This window comes from Ambystoma mexicanum, chromosome 10 (assembly GCF_040938575.1).
Source record: "Ambystoma mexicanum isolate Mex_15411 chromosome 10, UKY_AmexF1_1, whole genome shotgun sequence".
NCBI classification, from domain to species: Eukaryota; Metazoa; Chordata; class Amphibia; order Caudata; family Ambystomatidae; genus Ambystoma; species Ambystoma mexicanum.
Window position 1 is genome coordinate 1085048035 of NC_090932.1, and position 15613 is coordinate 1085063647.

The following is a 15613-nucleotide window of genomic DNA, read 5'->3' on the forward strand; positions in this document are numbered from 1 at the left end:
TTACAAAAAACACAAGAGTCATCTGTCTATACAGTAGGACATACAATAGGGAGAGTGGAAATTTTATCAATCCTACTTTCACAAGAGAAAAATTCGACTATGGCGGCTATAATTAGACGCTGTTAGAGAAAAGGAGTGTCGACATGTTTCGGCCAAAGGTCAGATTGGACGCGTTCTCAGGTGTCCATTCAGGAATAAGTAAAGTGGCCATCTTCAGGACAAAGAATTTCTTTATAGTGAAGCTGATGTGTGGTTTAGAAGAGACATCATGGATCTAAAAAGACATATGCATAAATGATTAGTTGGACAAAATGCATGGGTTTAAAAGAGTTGCAATTGGCTTCTATTAATATTGTCTAAATGGTTTGCAATGTTTAAAATGTTTAAAAATAGACAGTACACAGTCTACAACCTATACAAGTTATGAGTTCTGTTGTGACCTTGCAAAATGGGATAACTTAAGACAGACAAACAAATCATAGTTGAGTGATAGAAAATTCGGAAACAATCTCTTAATTCCACTGGGTCGGGTGTGATGGAGCAGATCCAAAATTTCATCCGTCTCAGGATTAATTAACATACGTCTGGCGGCACACTGGCAGCATAAATCGTAGATTCAATGGCAAAAGTTCACCACGTCCTATTTATGAAACATATTGAATTATATTCACATTTTATTAAGTATCAACTGTGTATGATTATTTATATAGGAGAAGATCCATATATGCTATGAATGGTTATTATTACAAACCCTCAAACGGGGGTATGTCAGCCAAATTTTTTTAAACTGAACTGGAATAAACTTGCAGTTAGTTCACTTACCAATGCCCTTTCCGCGTTAACACTGCGTCTTTGATTCTACAGAGAAACTGAGTGGAAAGGTCAAAAGGTGTCCACAAGGGAGATGGAGGTAAACGCCCCTCTGTAGATGAAGACAGAACGGGGGCGAACATAATAAATTACTCGTATAACACACCGGGGTGTGCAACAATGTTACATAATGGATGTGCGCTGTGTGGTTTTACCTCAAACAGCTTGTGAAATGCCGTAAGCGGGGAACTAATCACCTCTTTTATTAGTCACGCTTGGAAACACGGGCGGCTGAGCATCAAAAACAAGATACTGGACAGGTTGTTTGAAAAGTGTGTCCAATATGTGACGATGGCACGGGGTCCATAGAGATCTGGCAAAGTGATTTAAGTAGAAATGAGAAAAAGCGAATTACATCTCCGTGTCATCTTTTAAAGAAAAAGGGTGCTTGCATGACACTCTGGTGTAACCAGCATCTGTGCACTTGGTGCAAGTCTAAGGAAAGGCTCGAGTAGAGCACGTAGTAAAGGACGGCTGGAAAAGCATGCTTACCTGAGCCTCGGACGTTCACAAATCACTCGTCAACTTCGGGTGCTGGCTCAACTCCAACTGTGGAGAGCGCAAACAGATCGATTTAAAGGACGTGTGCTGACGTAATTACTAGTTCAGTGCACTGGAAGCATATGACCTAAGTCATGTGATCTCACGTATGCTGAAGTGTATAGCTTAAAGGTATACTCCCCATATGTAAAATGCTGTTTTACTTACATATAGTGAAAGAATATTACATGGCAAACGTTGTTGCCCAAAACTGTTACTAAAGCAATGGCGTATTTCAAGGGAAGGGTTGAGTACATTTCAAAAGCCCGAAACGCTCGCAGTGATGAAATTCTCTGTTATTCTCAGAATGAGAGAACGGCTGCGGCAGTCGCCGAGGAAACAAAAGAGGTTTCAATGGAATTAAAGAAGCCAAAAAAAACAAAAATGCCTTAATGTGGTAGAAAACACTTTTTTTCAAAATGCCTCCGTGTAGTAAAAGACACTTTTATTCCAAAATGCCTTTGTGTGGTAAAAAACACTTTTATTCCAGAAGCGGCATGACAGTAAATATTATCATCCGACCAACGATGGACAAAGCTGGAAGCGAGGTCAAAAAGGTTATTGGGTGCCACAGCTATTTAGGATAGGAGGCTATTCCATTCAATGGATGAGTTTAAACCTTGATTTACCGCATTGAGGTTATAAATCCATCTTTCTTCTGCCAGACTTAATGTTAAATCTCTATTCCCCCCTCTTGGTGAGGATGGAATTTTTTGGATGACAAACCATGTTAACTCTGTATGTTTGTGGTTGGCTGATGTATAATGGGCTACCAAAGGTTTCTTTTCAGTTTTATTTTTAAGACAGGATCTGTGTTCACAGATTCTTTGTCTTATCATTCTACTAGTTTTTCCTATGTAGAGTAAATTACAGGGACATTTTATGCCATAGACAACCCACTCAGAGGCACAGTTTGAAAAGAACTTAAGATTCCAAGTCATCCCATTGAGATCCAGTGTTTTACAATTGTTTGTCAAGGAACATACTGAACAATGGCCACATTTATAGTGGCCAATAACTGGCGGAAGATTCCAAAGGGTTGTTTGGATCGAGGGAGTCAGTTCTTGGGATAAGTATCTTGCAACTTTTTTTGCTCTTACGTCACTAGGTCCATGCTTCTCCGTTACATCATACGCTAGCTTCCAGTTCAGCATCGGGTGATTTTTAAAACTCTTTGTAATGTCTTTCATTGCCATTTTAACCCTCCCCTAGTTTCCTCAGGAGATATGCTCCTCCTCATCTTTGTGTGGGGCTGTGAGACCTCCTTGTCCTTGTCATTCCTAAGTTTCGTGCTTTATGTGCCTTCTCTGTACTTGCTCTTTCTTTTTGTAACTCTTTCCAACCTAATTTAGGATCTCTAACTACTCTTGCTGTCTTTTGTGGGAAACTTGAAGACCATTTGCTTCTCCCAGGCTTTTGGCAATTGACTGATATACCTTTGTTCAAATAGAGTTGGCAGTTTTGACTGGTGAAAGCCATTAAAGCACAATGGGCCTCATTATGAGCATGCCGGCCCCGTAACTACGGTGTCGGTAAGCCTACCGGCACTGTTGTTACCGGACCGGCACACTCCAAGTCTGCCGGCGGCTGCCGTCCTGCCCACCACGTCTGACCTGGTGGGTTGGACGGCACCCGCCCGCAGACTTTCCAGGAAGCACCAGCACCATTATTGACGGTATTGGTGCTTCCGTCATCCCCATTCCCATTGAGTCCTCTGGTATTCAATGGGAATGGGGATTTACATTTTTCTGGTGACTGACTTCCAGGAACAACAGGGTCATAATCCCCCGGTGTTTCCATGGAGCCAGGCGCCAGAACAAATCACAACTCTTGTGGCAGCCTGTGGTTTTACCAGCGTGGCTACCGCCAGAGTTGTGTTGTATGGCCGCTTCACAAAATCACATAACATAACATGCTATAAACTACTCCCTGAAGTAGTTGGCCTAAATATATGGTAGCAAACTGAGGCTTGATAATCATGACTGCTCACTAAAAATACTATGGAGAGGACTCATTCCATAGTAGGATACATAATTAAAGAATAGAGGTATATTAAATCAGTTGAAAACCTTTGTCTCAATCAAGCAAGTTGAATAGGTTTTAGGCAGGATGTTTTTGTATTATTTGGAATTATTACGCACAACTAATAAACCTGGATGCTCATTGGTATGTCATCATGGATGCATATGTTTGCTTATTCAGTAGATCTAACAGGACATTACTAAAAGAATCTCACAAATGGTGCCTGAGATCTGGAATTTTGGAAATCTGGTATAGTAGACTACGTTTTAGGCTGGTTGAGTACCATGTTCATGGTATTCGACTATGTGGTTGAGTGTCCCTTCAGAAATGTTTGTATGCAGTAATAGCGTTGTCTGCAGAAACCCTGTAGGTCATAGAATTGCACCTTGTTAATCCCAATGACCTAGAAGTCCATTGGTGCTTTCTTCATTGCTGGTGCTGCTTCTCTATATTGGGACATCCATTCAGGTGTTTGGCATATTGCTGCTTTTGGTCATCAGCGCCTAGCTGTGGGTTGACGTCCCTTTTTCTCTGCGCTATCCCAGCCCTAAAAGAATACCTCTACTTACCAAATTCTGACCAACTCCATCATGAAATGCACTGTAAGTACATGTCCCTGGGTCTTCAGATATTCTTCAGATTCTTTTTAAGGAATCCCCTGGGGGCAAAGGCATTGAGTTTTCCTCAGTCCCCCTGCGACTGTGAATTGTCACTGACTTTCATTGGTAGGGAATCTGCGTTGCTTTCATTCCTCCCCAACGGGTGGCCTCTCACACCTGCACCTAGAGCTCTTCTTTTGAGGGGTCCCTCTGGTGTTCCCTGGGGTTGTTTATTTATTTTCGTTCTCCTGTAGAGTGGAACAGATAGTTACCTGGCTTTATGTCAAAGAACCCATCTTGCCTAAGGGATTTGTCCACTGGGGCTTGGGCATAGGGTTGTTTCAGTCCCCTTGCGACGGTGCATTGTCTTTGACCTACATTGGGAGTGAATCTACTCTGCTTCCATCCCTCTCCAAAGGCTGGGGCCTCAAACCGGCAGCTGGGTTCTTCTTTTGTTGGTGGGGGAGGGTAAGCTTGCGTGTTTGCTTTTTTTGCTGCTACTGTTTGATAGAACAGGTACTTACCTAACTTATTTCAGAAACACAGCTTGTCTATGGGATTTGTACTAATTGTTCTATGGCGAGAACGTTTACAAACTTGTCCACTACTACAAACTAACTGAAAACACTATTTATCTGGACTTTGGTATTTATTTTGGCTCCCCCTTGGTCCTTTGAGTTCTCCGTTAAGTGACTTTAGAAGGGATCAGTGATTTACTATGATATTCAATTTAATCTATCAATGCTGTTCATTGTTTCCCTTAGAATAACATTGGAAACTTTGTTCCAAATGGTGTTACTGTGTTTCTAAGTGAACCCAGAGGTGAACTGGGGCCTAACTAGTGCCAGTACAGTGTATTTAATTCTACTGGATATTTGCGGGTTTCTATGGTTCAGATTTATAATTGTTTTAGCCCTTCCACTCCCTCTATGTAATAACATATATACGTTTAATAGTTTTCCTTTAAGCTTTATGTGTCCTATAATGTTATAGAGGCTGTGGTGATTAACTTTTCATCCCATGTACTATCATGGGGAGTCTAGGATATGTGTATATGCTTGCCTGTGTGCTTAGGAATCCCTTTTCCTCCCACCCTTTAGTGTTAGAATTTGTAGGTAGAGGCACACCATATTTTATTAGCTTAGGAGGAGCAGAGTTTATACTAAGGCCCTTTAAGCGTTTTATACATACACCATTTTACTGTGCGTTCTGTTCTACTCTAAAGAACTTACTTGAATGTATAGTTGCTTGATGTATAATTCTCTAATTTAGAGAATATTTAATTGGTATGAGTATCCATGCACAGTGTAAGTTCTTGGGGTATCTATTGGGCCCAACTGTACATACCTACCAGCTGCTACCCCATAGAGTAATTTTGTTGTATTTTATGGTTTGAACCCCATTTGCCCTTAGCATGGATGTGCTCGCCCATCTTACCAGAGGGTTGTTGAAAAATCTCCCTAACTCTTACCAACCACCAGCAGAGCACAAAAAACAAAGAAGAAAGACTTATCATTGGCTGAGACCTAGAGGTCATATCGCACTGGCCTTAGAATCACTGCAAACATCGTTTTGAAAACACCCTGCATCACACACCAGTTTTATTAGGAAACTGACCCTTTCACCTCCAAAGCTCCAAAGTGAACATATATTTCCCTGCCCCATCAGGTGGGTGAAGAAAACCGCATTTGGCGGCAGAGATTTAGGTGTTTGGAGGGGATAATCTCTGCAATACTCTATCAATAATTATCAGAGCCACATTCGGTTCAGAAAGAGACTCGATAGTCTCCTTTTCAAAAACAGCCTGACGACTCAGCTCACCTCTTCAGGGCGTCTTCATAGAGCAAACAGCTGTACAGCCTCTGTAGCCCCCCATTCTCTTAATGGGACATAAACGCAGGCACCTTGGAGCCATTAGTACCTCAGAAAGGGAGAATATATGAGCATATTATCCAGCAGATATGGGTGTCACATTCGTAGAATCGCTTATCTATTGGTTAGTTTAGCCAGGGAGCTAAGTGTTGAATGCTGGTCACTGCAACAGGAAGAACTTCAATTAGAACTGTTCTCTCTCTTGGACTGACCACTCTCTTCTCTCAACACACATTTATCTCTCCTCTTGCAGCGGCACACCCAGCACGGCCACTCGGATTCAAAGTCAGCAGACCCATGAAAAAATTGAAAGTGGCTGCCTTTGCCTCCACCTAATCTCCTCCTCCCACTCCAGCAATCCTCAATCTATATATCTCTAACACTCTTGATACTCATGTGCCTGTGATGAGGGCCCAATGGAAGCCTTCCAAAAAGTGCAACTCTTGGCACGACCCCGATCTGGCTGCCCTTAAATGCAAGTGTAGGGCAGCTGAGCGGAAATGGAATTCAACAGGCGGACCATTTGACAAACTGGCTTCCCGCCTCCTTCAAAGGCAATATCGACTCTGCATCCACTCCAAGAAAAGAGTCTTTATTCAAGACCAAATCTCTGCGGCATCAAGCAACACGGCCAAACTTTTCAAAGTCTGCAAGGAACTGGCCAATCCTGCAGCAGCCTCTTCTTCTGTCACATCCACCCAGGACCTTTGCTCTGCCCTGGCTGGACACTTCATCACATAAACCCAAGACATCCTTTCCTCCCTCTCTTCCACACCACAGCATACACTAACACCGGAGCCTCCCTTGGCCCCCCTCCACTTCCCCTCACTTCTCTCTCACCCGTCACACCCGATGAGGTTGCCAGACAAGTCCGGTCTAACAAGGCTTCATCCAGACAGGTAGACCTCTGCCCCTATAAAACCATGAAGGAAAAAATTGACTCCCTCGCCCCAGCTTTGGCTGACCTCTGCAAACTCTCATTTTCCACTGGAGTTTTCCCAACTGCTCTTAAGCACTCCCTTGTACACCCTCTGCTCAAGAAATCCTCGGGTGACCCCCTCCATTCTGGCAAACTAACACCCTAACTCTATCACTCCTTTCCTGGGCAAACTCCTGGAGAAGTTGGCAATCTCTTAGCTGACCCTCCACACTGAATGCTTCCACAACCATCAGTCTGGCTTTAGAGCATCCACGGTTATGGAAACTGCTTTCTTGAACATCCATGAAGACCTGGTCTCAAACCTTCACACTAACACACCCTCTGTCCTCATTGTCCTTGACCTCTCTTCTTCTTTTGACACAGTTAGCCACAATATCCTGATCGCACATCTCTGTGACACCCTGGGAATCACAGGTCAGGTTCTGGCATGGTTAACCATTTTCTAATGACCGCCCATCCCACGTGGAACTCAGAGCCTTTCTCTCGACTATCACTCTCTCAACCAGTGGGGTTTCCCAGGGCTCTAACCGATCCCCCTGGTTTTTCAACATCTATATGACTGTCTTGGCACGTGTGATTGCCACTTTTACCTCTAACTTCCAGTCTTACGCGCATGACACACAACTATCAGGCTACCCTCAGCACCTCCTCTTTGTTCATATCTGACTGTCTGTCTTCTATTCAGTCATGGTGTGCTGCAAACGACCTCTGCCTCAACACCAGTAAGACTGAGATTGTTCTCATTGGGACCCATGCTTTCTCACTTTCACTCTGGCCGGCCTCCCTTGGCCCTGTGCCCGCACCCACCTGAGAGGCTAAACAACTTGGGGTCATCTTCGACTTCACTCTCCTCTTCTCCTCTCACATTTCGGACATCTCTAAAAAGTCTAACTATCAGCTACACCTGCTCAGAGGTACTCTACCTTTTCTCACTTTCCCCCAGCGGCACCCTGTCTCCAGAGCCCTGGTTCTCTCCAGGCTGGACTATTGCAACAGCCTCTTCCCCAACCACTCTGCTTCTGCTCTGCAGCCTCTGCAACTCATCCAGAACAAAACTGGGAGACTTATCCTTGGCCTCAAGCCCAGGGACTGCATCTCTCCGATGCTGAAATCGCTCCACTGGCTCCCTGTGGCTGCTAGGATCAAGTTCAAGATCAAGATCCTCTGCAGTGTCCACAAGGCTTTCTGGGGCCTGGGACCTACCGACCTGCAATGATGCCTACCTAAATACTGTCCTTCCCGAGCCCTCTGCTCATCTACCTCCAACCTTCTGCGAGTGAGCCGGTTCTCCAAGGAGAGATTTGGAGGGAGATCCTTATCCTCAGCAGGTGCCTCCCTCTGGAAAAGCCTCCCTGTCACCCTCCATCTTGAGCCTGATCTTCTTGAATTCCAGAAACTCCTGAAGACGTTCCTCGTCTCCTCTATCTTCTCTCTCCCTCCACCCTGCTAACCTAGCTCTCTGCTCTTTCCCTCTCTCCTTCCTCTTCCTTACAGTTTGCTGACTGACTGCCTGTTGAACCTCAGAGTCTCACAGGTCCCAGGCACCACCACCCGTCTTCTCACACACTTGCTTCAGGGCCCTGCACTCCCCCCACCCTCATTGCACTTGAGAAATAACCCAAGAGACTGTCTCTCTCTGCACTTACCCCAGTCTCCACTGTCTGGGTGCACTTGAACCTCCCCCTCCCTGTGACCGTATGTCACGATCCGAATGCACTTTGCCTGAAGATCATCTGTCTGTTTCTCCCTTGTCTTCACCCCTTAATTGCACTTGGTAAACTGCAGAATCGTTATTGGGCCTATTTGCTATGTCTCAACTGCCAAATGTATTATATGCACTTACTCTGCCTGTGCAGGCTATTATAGTCTCAGAATTTCAAGGGCTCTCAGCGACTACTGTTTTTCCACATGTACCCACCCTCCTTGAGCACTTTGAAACACTTTTCCTTGTGTATAGGCACTTTATAAATAAACATTATCATACCATAGATTCAAAGACTGTCTCCTATAGGATTAGACAGGCTCTGATGAGGGGCAGAGAGAACAGACTATTTAACCTTCAGGAATTGGGTGGAGCTGGGAAGGGCAGCTTATTTTTAAGAAAATAAAAGCTCTACACAACATCTTACACAACATCCTGAGGATAAGAGACCTTTAGTAGGCTAATTGATATTGTTTGCTGCTGGAAGTCAGGACTACACGGGTCTCTTCCTGAGGCATCTGCTGTGTAACTAAAGATTAACTTGCATTTGCAGGGACAAACCATAGCGTTAGTGTTAGAAGGGCTCCTCTTTTCCCAGTGTTCAGGTGATGGAGCAAACCTACCCACAGCCATGCCTGGCTATTGCATGGTGGCTACCATGGGCACACAATTATACGGCCAGAATTGTTGATATCATGTTATATAATGTATATTCTTGATAGTGTCAGCTTGGTGAGCAGTGCTCAGCAATGACAAGTATGATGTGCATTAGCTGCCTGTCCTGGCTGTCTCCACAACAGCAATGTCATATAATGGCCCGGAAGCTGTATTTTGATCCTCCTGGACAAAGTCCAACACCTTCCTCCCTTGGCACAGGAATGCTCCACTGGAAGTCACCTGGGAGTCAGTGCTTCAAACGAAGTCCTGACATTAAAAAAAGCCATACTGACACTAGGGTACTGATAACCGGAGTCCCTTTGAAGTCAGAAGACATGGGGAGGGACAGAGACAGAGTAGCCAGAGGAGAAAGGTAGGCTGAGAGAGGGATTCTTCTCTCGTGGTTTGTGGTAGAGCTCTCTACAACTTCTGGTTCCTCTCCACTTCCTGCAGATAAAAGACTATAGGAATGATGCCAGAATGCTAAGGACATTCGCTCATAACAGCAGAATGGATTGAACCCCTGACAATAGGCTTGCTTTTAGATGATCACATGGGGAACGTTTCGCCTTTAAATGGAGAGAAAACACTCACCCTAGTTGATTCATCTTTGCACTCAGAAAGAATGATTCATGTGGACTCTGTTGGAGATATAGGCCCTCATTACGGGGTTGCTGGAAAACCCGCCAGTAGGCTGCAGATTTCCTGCAACCCGTAGCAACCGAACGGCCGCGCTGGTGCCACTGGGATATCAGAAGTGGCGGCTGTAACAGTAAATCCCCATTTCCCTTAGGACTCCATGGAAATGGCGACAGGGAAGCACCAGCACAGTTGCTGAGAGTTCTGGTGCTTCCGTGACAACCATGCTGGTAGGGGCCCAAAAACCCAGCAGGTCAGGCCTGCCGGGGGATCCGTGGCCCCTACCGGCATCGCTGTAGTATGGCGGTCTGGAAAGGGTGTTGTTACGTTGCTACCGACACCCTTATTTCTAGACTGCCATTCTCGGACTGAGGACCATCATCTTTTCCAAAGGCCTCTGGCATAGAGGTTAAGACAGAAGCTTCCAAGGGAGATGCAAGCTTTTCTCCCTATACATCCCAAGGGCACATTATGAGTGACAATGCAGTTGGACCAAGGCTGCTTTGCTGCCTGTGCACTGGAATGGAACCAGGACCCTTGTCACTGGAGGTGAAGAACCCCTGTAGGTGCTAGACAACTTCGTGGACTGGAAGTGCAGAACCAAGGACACTCCTTGTCTCTGACACATCTGTGCTTGACTCACTTTGAGCCACTACAGGACTCACAGTGCTGTTTTGGCACTGTACATTTTTCAAACTGTTGACCTGCTCTTCCAGCCACCAGACACCAACTTGACCCATTAAAGCGGACCACATTGATTTCACCGAATTGCCAGTTCGACTCAGTTGAAATAATTGACTCGAATGCCAACTAAACCTGCTAGATGCTTCTGACTCGCCATCTTGAATGACGATCCAACTCAGCAGAAGCATTGTTTGGCTGCTGACTCCATGGCTGACATGAATCGTCAGAAGCCATCGACTCGACCGTCTCAAGCGCCGACTCGATGCAACGGGAGCCTGTGCCTCAAACTGACTTGACGCCAACTTGTACTTGGGACTAGATGACTGGAACATCGTGACACTGGCTCAATTTCAGCAAAGTGTCTAAACGCCTGGCTCATCACAGTTGAGCCCCAAAGACAAGGTACAAAAGGTATTTGAGGAGGCTCTGCACCCGTGGCACACGTTAAAGGGCCACTGTGGTTTTTAAGACCCTATCTTGCCTTTTAAAGGCTCATACTTGAAAACTGACATTGATGTCGAAATCCTTTTTCCAGAACACCCCTGCTTATCACCCCAGAGTGCCCTTGCTCACGAGAAGTCTGCATTCTCAGTTTTTCTCTTACAAGGTTGGGTCTTTAGTGTTTTTAATAAGTGATTGCATTCCTTATTTTTACAAGAACCATGATCAAACATTCTTTTATTTTGGTACCACTGTACTATTGTTGTTTGTGTTGCAGGCATGTCAACTCTGAGCCCTCCAGAAGATCTCACTTGTCCTCAGCCTGCTCTACCAAAGGAGATGAAGGAGCAATACCTGTTGGGATGCACCTGTTTTATTTTCATGATTGGGATCACTAGAGGTAGTGTGGTGCTGAGGAGTGGCACTACTTATACCTCTACTTCAACAGAGCAGCAATCATTTCATCGCAGAATATCCTGATCCCTTCTACTCTTAGAGTTGACAGGTTCTGTTTGCCTAGGCCAACCACTTCTATTGAGCTTACTCAGACCTAGAGGGGACAAGCGCTGTGTTCCCATACCAATTTCCTGAACCCATTCAAAAGGAGAGGCAAGAGGCTCTATTATGCCAACTGCTCAAAACTGTCCAGTTTCGTTCAGAGCAGTCACTCTCTCTATCAAACTGCCAGTTCAGGTGACAGGTTCTGTCTATATCAATTTGCCATTGCCCTGATCTCCTTAAACACACGTTATAATAGGCTCTGTATCCCAGGGAACTCACAAATTGAAAATATCCTGTAGCCCTCCAATCCTAGTGGTGACAGAATGCGTTTCTGTGTGATATTGCACTGTCCTGAAGCCCCCTCCCTCCCCAGTTTAGAGGAAACAGAATGTGTATCTCCGTGACACAATAATGCCCCGAACCTCTCCAACACTGGCTTTGTGTCTCTCCGACATGACGATGCACTGAGTCCCTCCAGCCCTAGTGGTGACTTGATTTTTATCCCTTTGAAATAACAAGCCTTGGGACACGTCCAAAGCCTAGAGGTGACAGGCTGTTTATCACCTTTGACAGTTTCCTGCGTCCCTTCAACACCTATCCCCACATGCCCCTGGTCCCGGTGACATTCTCCTTATCTAGCCTGAGAGGTGGAAGGATGTGAACCAACTCTGGTGTGGGCACACAGATGACGACATCGCACTTCTAAAGAACATTGGTATTAGCTTTTCCGGGGTTTCGAGAGGTTTTAATCCTAGCCCTGTGATCTCCAGTCTCAGCAGACCTGACAGACAGACACCGAGGTCTGGGACACCTCTGACAGTGTGCGCTTACTAGAAAAAAGCTGCCTTTCATGTGAGCAGAAGCTGTTGCCAGCTCCGGCAGCTCTTGGGAACACATTGTGCTGAGGTCATTACTGCCGAAAGTCGGCCTGCCACCTTCCATACACACATCTGCCAACAATTTGATCACATCAAAAAGATGACTGTGACTCGCACGCGCACGCACGCCCACAAACACTCACACACTCACACACACGCGCACGTGCACAGACACACACACACACTCTCTCTACTTGTTCTCATCCACAGGGGTCGATTCATGGAATTAATGTGCGCCGAAAATTCCCGCGCAGAGGTGCCAAAACGTGCGAATCGCAGTAAATGTGCGGAAATCGCAGTGCAAGTGCGAAAATCGCAGGGAAACCAGCGCACACCGATTCATGGAAGTCTGTGCGCGAGAAAAACATTGGATGTGCGTTAAAAATGTGCGCCGCGCACGCCGGCGCACAGATCATCCAACAGCGTGCGCCACGGCCACTGCGAAATCGCACATAGCGCGGCACACATCACAAAAGTAGGCGGAACATGGGGCGTAACACTCGGAATGGGGAACAACCGTTGAAAATATAGGCGTCACGGGGGAAGTACAGGAAGCAAGTGCGCGGAATGCCCACACGCTCGCCTACAACTCGTATTCATGGAATCGAATAAGGCAAACCAGCGCACGGTCAAAGAGGCGCACAGGGCCCAACAAGTACGCCACAAGAAAGCAGGCGGTAGCGCCCCTGCGACTGAAAAAAATGTGCGCCAAAATGTGCGCTAACAAAAAGCACCCATATACAGCCATGATGAATGGGCCATACAGTGGCCCTCTAGGACAAATGAGGTGCAAAGGGGTACCGACAAACATGGACACCCGCTGTGTGAAAAATAGCGTGTGATTGTGTTCCTGGGTGAGCGGGAAGTTCCACACGCGATTGGCCTGGGTACGTTACTTCGGAGTGCGCGGGAAGTTCCACACGCGATTAGCCTGGGTACGTGTACTACGGGGTGCACAGGAAGTTCCACACGCGATAGGCCTGGGTACGTGTACTTCGGGGTGCGCGGGAAGTTCCACACGCGATTGGCCTGGGTACGTGTATTCCGAGGTGCGCGGGAAGATTCACACGCGATTTCAGCAGGGTACGTGTATTTCAGTGGTGCCGGGGAATGCTACACGTGATTTGGCCATGTGGGTCCTCCCAGGTGTTCCCTCTACACCCTCCACGGCCCCTGCAGGCAGCCCACACCACAGGGGACTACCCTGCACCCCTGCTCATGTCCCACAGGCAACCCATCCACCATGGCCATGGCCACCAGCCAACCCACATGTCACCTTGCACTACTGATCACCAACACATGTCTCCCATCACCCCCACCCCCCAGCCACCAGGGGCACCCTCCACCAGGCCCCCACTCATGTCTCCCACCACCCCCACCCCCCAGCCACCAGGGGCAGCCTCCACCAGGCCCCCACTCATGTCTCCCACCACCCCCACCCCCCAGCCACCAGGGGCATCCTCCACCAGGCCCCCACTCATGTCTCCCACCACCCCCACCCCCCAGCCAACAGGGGCAGCCTCCACCAGGCCCCCACTCATGTCTGTCATGATCTCTGCTTCCAAAAGGTCAGGGTTTTCCCAACTCCCTTGGAAGCAGATCCATAACCCAGGTTCCGAGTGCCAACCAGTCCCAATTGGGACCTTTTGGACCCAGTCCTGGCGCCAGTGGCACCAGGCTCATAAATATGCCCAGTCCCAGCGCTGGAAGCGCCGGGCTCATAATGCTTGGGTGGACTTACCTGCAGCAGACCATGCTGCTTACTTGCCTGCCAGTTGAGCCTCTGATCCTCTTCTGTTTGGAACTACTTTTCCTGTTGGGTGGGGCAGGAGCCACTCCCTAGATTCAGAACACTGGAACTCTTCTGGAAAGCAGGAACTCTTTTCTTACCTAGGCGTGGCTGTGGAAGGAGACACCTAAGCACTACAGTAGGCTATTTAAACCACACCCGATGGATGAATCTTGCTTTGCGTTATTCTGCATCCTCTGCAGCAGAACGCTCATCGTGTCTTCTGCATCTGATCCTGGGCCTAAGGAAAAAGGTTTACCATCCTGAATCCAGTCTTCAGCAACACCTATAAAGACAAGAAAGAACAGGTTAGCATTACGGTCTTCAGTGACAGCTCTTCACTTACCTGGTCCATCGGCTGTCACCAACGCCTCGCGCTGCATTCCGGCATCTGAAAGACAAAGGCTTACCTACTCTTGGTGCGCTCCGGAGGTCTTCACACTGCATTCCGGCATCTGAAAGACAAAAGCTTACCAACTCTTCGCACGCACCGGAGGCCTTCGGCGCTGCATCCTGCATCTGAAAGACAAAACAAGGTGCGTTTAAAGACATTGGGGAACTTTAATACTCACGTGCCATTACTCCTTTCCACATCTAACCCAGTGGGTGTTCCGGCACCCTGTAGCCGCTCCGAACTTGTACCTGCAAAATAAAAAGACAGTTAGAGCGCATCGTGAAGCAGGCAACAAGCGCTTACTTACGTGCTTCCAGGCGCTTCTATTCATCACACGGGCTCCATCTTCAACTCACTTCAGCCCGTCATCCGCCATCGCCGGAACCCTGCAAAACAAGAAACATCATTACTAAAGACTTTAAAGAAATTAGAATTACTCGAAACTTACCGTTCGTGCAGTAAACGACGGACAGCAGTCCTCTGAAATCAAGAGGCCTGCTCCCCTTATCCAGTGAAGAAACTGGTTACAGCACCCTGCCCCGAGGCAGATGGAGAGCACGGCGTTCACTTACCTAAGGTGAGAGCGTTAACCTTTGGGGTTCTACAGGAGAAGAGAAAGGGAAGAAGAGATAGACATTCAATAACCCAGTTCCTTAATCCCATATTTTCTATCTGCAGACATCTTACCCTTCGAGTCAGACATACAGTGCACAGAGGTCCAGCCCAAAGAGCCAGCCGTGTGTTACACATCACCTTTGAAGATACGGTATACGCCCAGTCAAGACCGGCGCCTCTACGGGAATCAGGTGAGCGTTACAGAACGCAAAGCCTACCACAAAACTCCCGTCCAGGCGCTATGGAAACCTCGGATACCGACCAGCTAGCCCAGTTACTTGGGGAACTAAGGGCAGAAGTGCATGCAGCCCGTCAGGAAACGAACGCTCTAAGAAGGGAACTGATTATTTCCAAGGAGCGAACAGATGATCTCGCTAGACAATTGCTACAGTCACAAGCCGGACAGACCCCGTTACCCGCATCTGGGGGAAATCTTCCTTCTACATCCTCTATGAATCCAGTGCAGATCA

At 47.1% G+C, this 15613-nt stretch overlaps 1 long non-coding RNA gene across 1 annotated transcript; it reads right to left on the reverse strand.

The window, feature by feature from the left end:
* Positions 1–1479, reverse strand: LOC138493285 (uncharacterized). Its single transcript, XR_011276352.1, has 4 exons — positions 1363–1479; positions 1026–1183; positions 823–922; positions 1–274 (listed from the first exon to the last, which is right to left on the reverse strand). It is a non-coding gene; the product is annotated as an uncharacterized lncRNA (long non-coding RNA).
* Between the last annotated feature and the right edge of the window lie 14134 nt (positions 1480–15613).